The sequence below is a fragment of the Entelurus aequoreus genome, linkage group LG12 (assembly GCF_033978785.1).
Source record: "Entelurus aequoreus isolate RoL-2023_Sb linkage group LG12, RoL_Eaeq_v1.1, whole genome shotgun sequence".
NCBI lineage: Eukaryota > Metazoa > Chordata > Actinopteri > Syngnathiformes > Syngnathidae > Entelurus > Entelurus aequoreus.
Genome location: NC_084742.1, coordinates 23,224 through 35,040, shown reverse-complemented (window position 1 = coordinate 35,040; position 11,817 = coordinate 23,224).

Genomic DNA, 11,817 nt, shown 5'->3' with positions numbered 1-11,817 from the left:
GGTACCCATCACCAGGGGCGTCACTAGCTTTTAAGGACAGGGGGGGCTTAGCCCCCAGGAGATGCGAGAGAACGTAGCGCACGAGCACAAAACTTCACAAACGGCTAACAAAGACTTAGAAATGATTAATTGTTATTATTATTATTTCAGTGGGTTTAGTTTCAATGTGTGTTCAGTACAACAACAAACATGGTGACATTTTGTTTACAGCATCAACAAGAAACAATGACTTGCATGATCCTTCAAGATGCACTGAAACACAATGAAAGTGGTGGCATTAGCCTCTATGTTATCTATTCACAACATAGAGGCTAATGCCACCACTTTCGCTCACAATACAATAATTGTTTGTTCCCAAATATTACATTTTGGGCACATATAGGACTAAAATGGTTGTAAATTCAAGCCCTGGAAATATTACTTAATTACTTGAATTAAAGTAATATCTGGATCGGGATAATTTGGCTTTTATATAATATATTTATATATATATATATATATATATATATATATATATATATATATATATATATATATATATATATATATATATATATATATATATATATATATATATATATATATATATATATATATATATATATATATATATATTATGGCAAGCCGTTAAGGAAATTAAATATATATGGAAGTCTGAATAGAAATGAGAAACATTTATATATACTGTAAATAAGAAAGACTTAGAGTCCGTCTGCTGATCTGAAAAAGAGCCAAAGCTGTCAAAGAGCTGAGGGACCATCTTCAAAGTGCAATGCTGAAACAAATAGTGCAAACAATAAAATGTAACTTCCAGGGCTTGAGATTAACGTAGTCCCGTCGTCCCGGGGACATAAAAGAAATGCACGGGATGAAATTAAATGCTCCCCGGGACGATGGCTTTTAACCATTTTATTTATTTTTATTTTTATGTATTTATTGTTTTTACATTTTATAATAAATGTCTTGGTTTTTCCTCCCTCTGAAAATCCTATGAAATGTTTAACAAGCCATCCTATAATAATACAACAGTTATTAATGTAACAATACAATAAAACAAATATATTTAATGATGTTGTTTTCATTATTTTAACAATAGGCTAATGTATATTACTTTATATAGATTCTACAAGAAACACAAAACTTAAAAACTATTTATTTTTATTTACAATGGCAGACACAAGGTTCTTGTTCTGCAGTGCTGTGTGCTAATGTGTCTCGTACACCTGCAGGACCGCAAGCAAGGTCGCAGAGAAAATGTGGACTGGATTTTGAGTGATGTGGGCATTTTCTATATGAACAAGTGGAATGGATTGGATAGCGACGCACTAAAGGGGCTCTCTACCTTACACTATGAAGTGAGGGGAAACTGAAACCATAATGACAGCTTATATGATTATTTATTTAAACTCATATTCGGGCCACTTTATAATGAATATGTTGGCATGTATTTGTAAAAAATTTAATTTTTTTTAACACCAAATTATTTAGGGGGGCTTAAGAACATTTTAGGGGGGCTTGAGCCCCCCTAAAATAGGTCTAACAACGCCAATGCCCATCACTATGAAAAAGCGTCTTCAAACTTTTCACAGACATTGTTTCATAAAAATATATATTTAGCGTGGCTTTTGGGCTACTTCATAACAACGTAAAAGGGAACCAAAAGATTCCCTAATCCTGATATAATGCATTACAGACAGAACACACACCTATCTTCTACCAACTACCTTCAAAGCATCACATTTTGCATCAAACCCTGCCACGTTTTCGTGAGAACTGCCTCAGACCTGCTTCAGTGAGAACTGCCTCAGACCTGCTTCAGTGAGAACTGCCTCAGACCTGCTTCAGTGAGAACTGCCTCAGACCTGCTTCAGATATATACTTGGAGGCAAAGTACAAAAAAAAAATCAAAAGTCAATGGCGCCGCTACGCTCGGACAACTGCTGGCTTGTTGCTTTAAGATGCATGGCGGAGTCTGTAGGTCACGCTGCAAAGCTGGCGTGCCATCGGGTGGCGTGGGACAAACCCAGGCAGGGCGAGGGGTCAAAAATCAGACCAACCTGTACTCTAAACCCGTGTTTTTGAACCTTTTTTTAGCCAAGGCACATTTTTTTCATTGAAAAAATCCCGAGGCATGCACACCACCAGCAGAAAACATCAACAAATCAATCAATCAATTATGGTTAATTAAATATATAGCCCTAAATCAAAAGTGTCTCAAAGGGCTGCACAAGCCACAACGACATCCTCGGTTCAGAGCCCACACAAGGGCAAGGAAAAACTCACAACCCAGTGGGACGTCAATGTGAATGACTATGAGAAACCTTGGAGAGGACCGCAGATGTGGGTCACCCCCCCCCCCCTCTCCTCTAGGGGGGACTGGATGCAATGGACATCGAGTGGGTCTAGCATAATATTGTGAAAGTCCAGTCCATAGTGGATCTAACATAATAGTGAAAGTCCAGTCCATAGTGGATCTAACATAATAGTGAGAGTCCAGTCCATAGTGGATCTAACATAATAGTGAGAGTCCAGTCCATAGTGGATCTAACATAATAGTGAGAGTCCAGTCCATAGTGGATCTAGCATAATAGTGTGAGAGTCCAGTCCATAGTGGATCTAACATAATAGTGAAAGTCCAGTCCATAGTGGATCTAACATAATAGTGAAAGTCCAGTCCATAGTGGATCTAACATAATAGTGAGAGTCCAGTCCATAGTGGATCTAACATAATAGTGAAAGTCCAGTCCATAGTGGATCTAACATAATAGTGAAAGTCCAGTCCATAGTGGATCTAACATAATAGTGAAAGTCCAGTCCATAGTGGATCTAACATAATAGTGAAAGTCCAGTCCATAGTGGATCTAACATAATAGTGAGAGTCCAGTCCATAGTGGATCTAACATAATAGTGAGAGTCCAGTCCATAGTGGATCTAACATAATAGTGAGAGTCCAGTCCATAGTGGGGCCAGCAGGAGACCATCCCGAGCGGAGACGGGTCAGCAGCGCAGAGATGTCTCCAACCGATGCACAGAAGAGCGGTCCACCCCGGGTCCCGACTCTGGACAGCCAGCACTTCATCCATGGCCTAGCCTCAACCACAAGAGATAGAGGGGGGCATAGGAAAAAAGAAAAAACAACGGCAGATCAACTGGTTTAAAAAGGGGGTCTATTTAAAGGCTAGAGTATACAAATGAGTTTTAAGATGGGACTTAAATGCTTCTACTGAGGTAGCATCTCTAACTGTTACCGGGAATAGAAAACGCCCTATAGCCCGCAGACTTTTTTTGGGCTCTGGGAATCACTAATAAGCCGGAGATCTTTGAACGCATATTTCTTACCAGGACATGTGGTCCACAATCGGCAAGATAGGCTGGAGCTAGACCAGTGGTTCTTAACTTGGGTTTGATCGAACCCTAGGGGTTTGGTGAGTCGGCCTCAGGGGTTGGATGGAGCCTCCGCCACGGAGGTAAAGAGACATCCGACTTATGGTGTGAATAAAAAGTTCTCCCTATCAGCGTATTATGGACACCCCCAAACAATGTTACCTCTAATTTTACATCTGATTTGCAGGTTTTTTGATTGATCGATTGAAACTTTTACTAGCAGATTGCAAAGGAAGAGAATGAAACAGTGAAGTACATATTCCGTACAATTGACCACTAAATGGTAACACCCCAATAAGTTTTTCAACTTCTTTAAGTCGGGGTCCACGTTCATCAATTCATGGTAATGTGTGTAATTTGTTGTGAGTTCATGCACGTCTTGGTTTTGTTCTTTGAACAAGATAATATTCACGCAAAGTTAATTTTGTGCACCAGTAAAAAAACATATCACTTTTTCTTGAATTGAAAAAACATTTTATTTTTCCCAAAAGAAGGGTTGGGTGAATGCACATATGAAACTGGTGGGGTTCGGGACCTCCAACAAGGTTAAGAACCACTGAGCTGGACCGTGTAGTATTTTATACGTAAGTAGTAAAACTGTATGAAATGAAACTCAACAGCCGATATTGACAGTAAAAAATCGTTCTTGCAAGTGTTGGATATGAATTTAAAGCATAACCAAGCATGCATCACTATAGCTCTTGTCTCAAAGTAGGTGTGCTGTCACCACCTGTCACATCACACCCTGACTTATTTGGAGTTTTTTGGTGTTTTCTTGTGTGTAGTGTTTTAGTTCTTTGTCTAGTGCTCCTATTTTGGTGGCTTTTCCTGTCGCAGTTTCGTGTTTTCCTTTGAGTGCTTTTCCCCGCACCTGCTTTGGAAAATCAAATCGAGACTGTTGAAGTTGTTGCTATCCTTCTTTGTTGATTGTCATGTCATGTACGGATGTACTTTGTGGACGCCGTCTGCTGCCTCACACGCTGTAAGTTTTTGCTGTCGTCCAACATTCTGTTTTTGTTTACTTTGCAGCCAGTTCAGTTTTAGTTTCGTTTTGCATAGCCGTCCCTAAGCTTCAATGCTTTTTCTTAGCGGCACTCGCCTTTTGTTTACTTTTGGTCTAAGCGTTAGATAGCTTTTTACCTGCACCCTGCCTCCCACTGTCATCTGCATATTGTTATCACGACACCAAACCTTATACCCGACATCTACAAAGCAATCAGTTACCTGCTGCCACCTACTGATAAGGAAGAGTATTACACGGTTACTCTGCCGAGCTCTCGACAGCACCAACACTCAACAACGGCACATTATTTGCGGATTATAATTACTGCTTTGCAAACATTATTTCAACCCAATTACACTGCAAAAACTGAAATTGAAGTAAGATGAAATATCTCAAATAAGCTGATAGTTGCTTATTTTCTGTCTGATAAGATCATTCATCTCACTAAGCAGATTTGATGTTTGTCATGATCTGTGGTCTGGATCATGTTTTTGTTATTTTCTGTTAGTTTTAAGACTCCATCAGTTCCTGTTTTTGTTCATCCTTGTTTGTTTTAGTTTCCATGGCGACTGATTAGTTTCACCTACCTCATGTGTTCGGGACATGCACCTGCTCTAATCAGAGACTATTATTTAAGCCTGTCTTTGCCAGTTAGTCGGCCTGGCGTCATTGCTTGTGTCATGCAATTGTTTGCTTCATGCCTTGCCAAGGAAGTTTTCTTTTTTCATGCCACAGTTAGCCAGTTTTTGCCCTCAACACTCACAAGTAGAAAACTACTTTTTTAAAGTCATACTTTCTTATTTCAAGCATGAACAAAAAAAAATCATGACTTTGACACAATTTTGTCTCATAATTAAAACGGATGGACTTTGCTGTTTTATTTTCAATGAAACAAGAGAAAATATGTACTCATAAAGTAGTACAGTTGGCACAGTACAGTAAACTGACAGTTGATATTTTAACATTTAGCATGTGACATTTCGAACAATTTTGAACAGAAATAGTTCATGCAAATTCAGATGAATTCTTCAAAATTACAATTAAAACATTTTTGGCCGGGGGCCGGGCTGTATATACTGTATATATATATATATATACACACACAAATATATATATATATATATATATATATATATATATATATATATATATATATATATATATATATATATATATATATATATATATATATATATATATATATATATATATATATATATCGGACATCCCTAATATATATATTAGGGATGTCCGATAATGGCTTTTTGCCGATATCCGATATTCCGATATTGTCCAACTCTTTAATTACCGATACCGATATCAACCGATACCGATATCAACCGATATATGTAGTCGTGGAATTAACACATTATTATGCCTAATTTGGACAACCAGGTATGGTGAAGATAAGGTACTTTTTAAAAAAATTAGCAAAATAAGATAAATAAATTAAAAACATTTTCTTGAATAAAAAAGAAAGTACAACAATATAAAAACAGTTACATAGAAACTAGTAATGAATGAAAATGAGTAAAATGAAGTGTTAAAGGTTAGTACTATTAGTGGAGCAGCAGCACGCACAATCATGTGTGCTTACGGACTGTATCCCTTGCAGACTGTATTGATATATATTGATATATAATGTAGGAAGCAGAATATTAATAACAGAAAGAAACAACCCTTTTGTGTGAATGAGTGTAAATGGGGGAGGGAGGTTTTTTGGGTTGGTGCACTAATTGTAAGTGTATCTTGTGTTTTTTATGTGGATTTAATAAAAAAAAAAAAAAAAAACAGACAAAAAAACCCCCCAAAAAACGATACCGATATTAAAATTAATAATTTCCGATATTACATTTTAACGCATATATCGGCCGAAATTATCGGACATCCCTAATATATATATATATATATATATATACGGATATATATATATATATATATATATATATATATATATATATATATATATATATATATATATATATATATATATATATATATATATATATATATATATATTCCTCGCGCACTAATTGACTGAAAGAGCACGTATTTGGCGCGATGATGTCATGTTATGGATGGGAAAATGCATTTTTCGACAATATGATTTGCCTGAGCGGCTAAGAGACCCCAAGAGTAACAAGCGCTTGCCTTGTTGCCTTTCCATTGTGAGAAATAAACTAGTTTTTGCTGGTTTCAAGAAATGTAATGCCGAGCGCATATCATTATGTCAAAATAATGGCACCAGCATTTACTTCATTTAAGAATATTTTTTAACATATTGAGCAAAGAGGTCTCATTTGACTTGTTTTGGAAAGTCTTGACAAGCCACATTTTCTTGTTGTATTGGCAGATCATTTTGCTTAGTTCAAGTAAAATACCCCTCATTTTTGTATATATTTTTTTCTTGTTTTTGAACACTGACTTTTTGCAGTGTAGGTGAAATGACATAATCTCCCACGGCACACCATAGACCAGACCTGGGCACACCATAGACCAGACCTGGGCACACCATAGACCAGACCTGGGCACACCATAGACCAGACCTGGGCAAATGAAGGCCCGGGGGCCACATGCGGCCCGTTAAGCTTTTCAATCTGGCCCACCAGACATTCCCAAATATTTTTTTAGATCTTTAATATGTAAAGTGTAGCTGCCATTATGATGTGCACTCATGTTTTCTAATGACCGGAAGTCTTCAACTATACTAAGTATTTCAATGGTTAGAATCTGCACTTTTGCATGACATACTAGTTACTATGGTAATCTAATTATTTACTATGGTCATCTAATTAGTTACTATGGTAATTGTAGAGGTTGCCCTCTAGTGGGTTCCTTGGACCACCACACACTGCCACGAGAGCCCGGATTTCAAGGTACGACACTGTTTTATTTTCTTAAATATTGCTCGGCTTTTGCTTTCCAGCAAAATGTCTTTTTGTCTTAGTTCGTGTCTCTCTCTTTCTGGGTCCCACTCCAACTCCAACCCATTGTCTCGTCCCTGCTGCTGCTAATAAAGGCGACAGGTGATTAGATAACAAGGCCCACCTGGGCCATCTACTCACCTGTCACTGTCTTCGAGGCCTGTCCTTGCACACCCCGTTATGCGGCAGGCCCGCAGGCCACGCCCCCCTCCACAGTAATCTAATGAGTTACTATGGTAATCTAATGAGTTACTATGGTAATCTAAGTCACAGCAGCTCAGACGAGGCACCAAGCAGTGTGGGTGGGGAGTGTTTCCACAGAGTGTTTCCAGAGCCTGAAATGTGGGTGTCAGGGACAGACGCGGAAGGAGATTTTTACAACAAAGTTCTCAAGCTTAGTGATATATCACATGTATCAGATGTATCAGATTGTAGCTGGTTTGTTTTTTTACCCTTCACGTTCATATTTCGCGATTTGCTTGATGGTAAAATATGTGTATGGAGAGGGGGTGTGACGTTCTTATGTTGTCAATATTCAGTGTTTTATCCTTCATAGTTAATATTGTAAATTCCACATTCTTTATTTTCATGTACATTCTGGGTGTCTCATTCAGTCAAAAAATGTAAAATTCCATTGCGGTTTTTAAGGCGGTCTGTCATAACGTTTTTAGCATTCAATCAGACATTATTGTGAGGTTTTATATTAGTGATCCTAAAAATAGATATACTGGCCTCCAGACACATTTTTTTCTCTAAATTTGCCCCCCTGAAGCCAAATAATTGCCCAGGCCCGCCATAGACTGTATCTCACAGCACAGTGGTTGAAAAACACTGCTCTAAACAAAATAATGTTGCGCAAGAAACAGAGTAAAGGAAGTGACGTGGAGGAGCGAGGTGCAGCCGGGACATTTTTTTGCACTTTATTGGGCCCAGAAGCCCGAGTACGCTCCATGCAGGACTGGTTCGGACCACCCATCTGGACTGGCTGAGTGCCTGGGCTGACTGGACTGAATGAATGGAGGCGTGCTGACTGTGCACCGACGCACATCAAATAAAAGCAGTAGAAATAAAGACATTTGTTCCTTATTCTAACTAATGCCGGTACAGAAACGTGTGTTTACTGTGCACAAATCACAATAAATCAATGCCGTTTTTTTGGCCTTTTGGCAGAGCTGAAAAGCAAATGAGCAAATGAAATGAAGCTTAAATTGTCTTGTCCCCTGTATGCCGTGACAACAAGGGCTCTTCTTTCCCTGTAGCTCACCTCTATAAAAAGAAAAGTGTAAATAAAGCAACACAACGTAATAAAGAAGCACATGATAAAAATGCCACTTTTCTTGGAGCCACCAGACTGACCCGCAGAACACAACTACTTCTGGGTAACACGTATCATAATCCCTAATGGGGGGTTTAGGGTATGTGGGGGCGAGATGCGAGGCCACCAAGATAGCTATTCACAGTGTCCAGACACACGGAGAGACCTCCGGGAGAGAAAGATGTTGTGAGGTGTTGGTATGAGACTTATATGACACCCCTGGGAAGAATAGTGATTAGTAGCCGAAGAGGACTGATAACATTCTAAAGCCTCCACAGGCACACGTGGACAATTAACACACGCAGGAAATATTCAATAATCCTATTAAAGACATTCAAATCGGCCTGGTTACTCTGCAAAAAGTCCGTGTTCAAAAACAAGAAAATAAAATACAAACATTAGGGGTATTTTATTTGAACTAAGCACAATTATCTGCCAATAGAACAAGAACGTTTAGCTTGTCAAGACTTTCCAAAACAAGTCAAATGAGCTAACCTCAATGAACCCACAAATACCTTCAAATAAGTATATTCTCACTAGTAACAAGTGCACTTTTCCTGGTAGAAAAAAAAGAGACCTTTTTGCTCAAATATGTTGAAAAGTATTCTTAAATGAAGTAAATGTTAGTGCCGCTATCTTGACATCATGATATGCACTAGGCATCATGTTTTTTTTTTTCATGCTTGAAGTAAGAAATTATGACTTTAAAAAATAAGTTTTATACTTATGAGTAGAGATGTCATTTCATTTTTTTTCTCATTTATTTATTTATTTCAGGCAATGACATAAAAAAAAAGAATAAAAAAAAAAGTACAAAGTTGACAACACATAATAATATCAATTAATATAGTGCAAAAGGTAATATATACACTACCGTTCAAAAGTTTGGGGTCACCCAAACAATTTAGTGGAATAGCCTTCATTTCTAAGAACAAGAATAGACTGTGGAGTTTCAGATGAAAGTTCTCTTTTTCTGGCCATTTTGAGCGTTTAATTGACCCCACAAATGTGATGCTCCAGAAACTCAATGTGCTCAAAGGAAGGTCAGTTTTGTAGCTTCTGTAAGGAGCTAAAGTGTTTTCATATGTGTGAACATGATTGCACAAGGGTTTTCTATTCATCAATTAGCCTTCTGAGCCAATGAGCAAACACATTGTACCATTAGAACACTGGAGTGATAGTTGCTGGAAATGGGCCTCTATACACCTATGCAGATATTGCACCAAAAAGCAGACATTTGCAGCTAGAATAGTCATTTAGCACATTAGCAATGTATAGAGTGTATTTCTGTAAAGTTAAGACTAGTTTAAAGTTATCTTCATTGAAAAGTACAGTGCTTTTCCTTCAAAAATAAGGACATTTACATGTGACCCCAAACTTTTGAATGGTAGTGTAGTATGTAATGCATGATTGTCCAGTTTTGCCTGAAAGGGAGTGGGAAGAAGATCATTTATTTAATCCCACCCCCAGTTCTCCATTCAGTGATTATTCACATGACTTTCACTCTCACTTTGTTCAAGGATTATAATACAGATGTTGTATCATAGTGGCATTACCACAGGTAACAATCATTATTACACTGTAATAATCATTTGTATCAACAATGTAGGAAGAATGAATATACCAACAATGGTAATAGACAACATAGCAACAATGGTAATAGACAACATAGCAATAATGGTAATAGACAACATAGCAACAATGGTAATAGACAACATAGCAATAATGGTAAGTAAACATTGAGCACATGTTAACACTTTGAGACAGAGTACAGCAGCAGGTCAAATTAAAAACCCTCATCTCTATATTTGAACCAGACCCCATGTTTGTATAATAGTTTAAATCCATTAATAGTTTGGCATTGCTTGTGTTGTAAGTCCACTTTGTTCCATAGTTTTACTCCGCATACAGACACACAAAAACATAGTTCTACTCCGCATACAGACACACAAAAACATAGTTTTACTCCGCATACAGACACACAAAAACATAGTTTTACTCCGCATACAGACACACAAAAACATAGTTTTACTCCGCATACAGACACACAAAAACATAGTTTTACTCCGCATACAGACACACAAAAACATAGTTTTACTCCGCATACAGACACACAAAAACATAGTTTTACTCCGCATACAGACACACAAAAACATAGTTTTACTCCGCATACAGACACACAAAAACATAGTTTTACTCCGCATACAGACACACAAAAACATAGTTTTACTCCGCATACAGACACACAAAAACGTTTACGAGTGGTTTGAGCTCTCGGCAATGAGAAATATCCAAAGAAATGTCCGATAATATCGGACTGCCGATATTATCGGCAAATAAATAAATCAACACCGTATGGAAAAAAAAGTCAACAACAGAAGGAGATAACGTCCGCAGGAACCTACCACATAGCGAAGGACATACACTATTTGATTTCCTATTATGCAGCTTATTTTTATTTGACACTTATTGAAATATCTTGTGTGACATCATGCACAAAAGTTTGTTTTAAACTATTGTAGTGGCGTTCTGTACAAAAAGTGCACTTTAATTTAGTGTTGTTTTGATAAGTCATCTTAGTGACATCATGCACAAAAGTGCACACATAGCTTGTTTTGAAATGTCTCTGACAATCTTGCACTTTCTCTTTTGAAATGACGTGAATGTTTGCTTAATAACTCTTTCATAAATACACTTTTGCTAAATTGACTTATTTGTGATTTCCCTCCAGTGTTTCCCATAAACTGCCAAGATACCTGTGGCGGTGGGGGCGTGGCTATGGGCGTGGTCACCATGACATCGAGTAATTTGCATAATTTACTACAATGATATGATTTTCTCTAAAAAGGCTCAAAAAATGTATACTTACTAATTAATAATAACAGTTTTGTTTTAAATGTCCATCCATCCATTTTACAATATAATTACAACACTTTATGTACATATTTATATACAGATTTGAACAATAAGTTATTCACTGAAATATATTTATTAATTGTGGTTCTTACAAAAAATATATCTTATACAAATATAAAAGCTAAAATGTCTCTTAAAGCTCTGCCCCTTTAATTAGTGCATACTAAATAATGGAACTTTAGCCTACTACTACAAGCATATTATTTACCAGCAACATAAAGTGAAACAGAGGCAGAGGTGTCCTGCCACAGTCAGTAACAAATAAACATAAAACA